The following is a 3,013-nucleotide window of genomic DNA, read 5'->3' as shown; positions in this document are numbered from 1 at the left end:
GGACAAACTGTGTGAAGAAAGCCAGGCTGATAATACTGCTGGTCTGATGAGCCTGATGCAAAGCAGGTGCACAGCTGATCAGGCAGGAGACAGCAGAGAGTGGAGGAGACCATGCCCAGCCTCAGACAGACAAGGGAACAGACAGACAGACAAATAACATGAAGGGAGAGGGGAAAAGGACAACACTGATGCATGTGTCTTAAAAGCTGGCTTAATGAGCATCAGTATGCAGCACATTTTATACATGTAATTAAAATATGTGCAGTATTTTCTCATCATTCATTGTACAAATTAGGCCAAATAAAGAATTTGACTGAAATCTATTCACACAGTAATTACTGTACGGGATGAGCTTCAAGGTTTTATGAAAGGTGGAAAAAGATGGAACATATTTTGAAGAGGTTTTTTTTTTTTTTTTTTTAATATCATGTGAAACAAAAATTCAACTAAAACACACCCACAAAAATCCACCAGCTATGTAGAAAGCCTGATTTATATTCCCAACAGCTAACAACTGCAATTAACAGCTCAAATTCCAGCAACACATGAGGGCGTCATTGTCCTCAAAAGAGTTCACTCAAACACAAAAGCTTCCAAACGTCTACGACCTGGAACAAATCACAACACTGCTGTATCAAAGTTCTCCCACGCAGTCAAATCAGCTACAACCACGAGTCAGGCTTCAGGCTCTCAGCTCAACGAGAATAAAAGCTGCTGAAGCTCCTCGTGACTTTAAAAAGGTGATATTACAGCTGCCTATTGTTTTGAGGGTTAAGGCCTTTATAAGTTGGCAGGAAAAGCAGCCTGGCAGCCATGTGTAGAGCAGAAGTTCACTTTAAAAACCCTTTGAGCTTCCTTTGTGTTACTCTGTACAGCTCTTGCAGAACGTAATGAGTAAATGCCACAGCAAAAGCATGCATATATGCTTGTCATGTTGATGCATCTTGCATTTTAGGTCATTCAGCATCAGTGTAATCTGTTGTTTTTTTTAACTTCTCTCACCAGTGATTGGTGGTTTAGCTCACCTGTTGGATGCATTGCACAGGTTAAACTTTCATTCACACGCTTTGGAACACGCAGCAAAGCATGTGCAGATTAAAGTAAGTGTGTATTTTTAATGAGAGTATCCCTTTCACTTAGTTTATTCTGTGCTCTCATGTAAGGACAAATTATCCAAACACCAGCATGGAATGCTGGGAGCTCAATGCCAAAAAGACACAAACAAGAAAACAAGCAGTTATCAGTGTCTGAAAAACCGACCTCAGAATTTTCAACATTCTTTTCATTTTATAGCTAAAATTGGGCTTTCAAAATGTCATCTCGTGGCAAAGAATCCAAGAGGAGAACAGCTCAAAAAATATGAATAGTCCACGTTAAGGACGCACGACTCCTCGACTTCGCTTCATCGCCCAAAGGCAGAGCCTGTAATCTTAGGGGGACTGTGAATCTGGAGAGGGAGGTGGAACAGCGTGCCGGGAAGTGTCTTAAATTTCTTCCTTGTCTTGCCTTTTCCCTGCCATGTACCAGTCTGATCTGCCTCTTCTCACGCTGCAAACAGGGCGTCAATTATCATTCCAAGTCTTGGCCTGTCAGGGCACCATAAATCACTTGTGCCTCACCTTCTTCTGCGTGGTCACACTCCTTTGTTTCTACTGTAAGCATAATGACAGGACAAAATGAATAAAGCATGGGTATGGCCCTCTTTACCTCTGGGTGCTCCATCACCAGCTTATGCTGCTGCAGCTGGTGTTCCTCAGTGTCATGCTTTTTTTACGGGAATCTTTGACCTACTGCATCAGACTTGTGGGATGAAGTGACACTCTGTAATGTATTACAGGCAGTTACTTTCTTACATAAATATCTTTTGACAGCTAAGATTAACAAATTCACTATAAACTAAAGTCATACAGTAAGTTGCTGTCTCTTCGCAGGTCCTCTGCATTTGATTGTAATTAATTGCACTCTAAGGAGTGCATCCAAGAATAATGAGAGATCCTGCAGCCCTGACCACAAAATGTTCCCAAATAGAATTCCAATCACCACTAAGTCTCCGTAGGCCTCCCTCCAGGGAATCTGCCAGCTAGTGTGCGCTTGAATTTGACGGGTGCAGCCGGAAACCTTAATGTTCAAGCCACAGTCTTAAAATTCCCGAAACCATGAAGCTGTTTTCCTCAGGGATGAGTCTATAACTATAGCTTTGACAGCCATGGTGCTCATTTGTCTTGCTCCATATCCATTTGAATGCAGCTCTAAAAACTGAGCCACAAAGACATTTATAGATTTTGTCATTTCAGAAATATTTGACACTGTGCTTGTGTGTAGCTAGATAATCCTGATGTTCTTAATATTTTCTTTGTCAGTTTCAACAAGATCAACTGGTACAGTGATGCAGCAAGTCCATGCATCCTATTACTTAAGGTGCAATCTTTCCCAAGACAGACAGTTTTGACATACAAAATCCCCACACATCCCAACACCCTCTGTGGCAGACCAGAATTAAATCCAGAGCTTGCTGGCTGCAAACAAACACTATACAAGTATTTTTAAGGTCAAAGCGAAGGTCCGACACATTTCCCTTTGACAAATGATGCAGGAAAAACAGTAACTATGCTTCAGGGTCACATCAAACAGATGGCAGAGCCAGTAATTCAAAGAGCAAATCATTTTCATGGTGAACTGAAACATCAGCGGCCTGATTCACGTAACAAAGCTGTGTCATGGTTTGCGCCTCAGCAGCGTAGCTTAGGCAGATGCTGACATCTTCTGTCTGCTGAACGGACTGCAGCTTCGATTCTGATGAGCGAGGATCGGGCGCAGTGTTGCAACATGTAGACACAAACAACTTGAGGTTTCCAGATTACTGAAGGTATCGTAGCTTGCAGACTTCAGAATACAAAATGCCTTTGAAAATGCCCCAGAGTCTTTCTTTCTTAACCCACAGTCAAGCATCTGTAAACACCTTTCACCAGTAAAAGCATCAAAATAACACCAGAAAGTCACAAGAACACAAACC

The sequence above is a fragment of the Chaetodon auriga genome, chromosome 10, assembly GCF_051107435.1.
Source record: "Chaetodon auriga isolate fChaAug3 chromosome 10, fChaAug3.hap1, whole genome shotgun sequence".
Lineage (NCBI taxonomy): Eukaryota > Metazoa > Chordata > Actinopteri > Chaetodontiformes > Chaetodontidae > Chaetodon > Chaetodon auriga.
Note: the sequence above shows the minus strand (reverse complement) of the source record.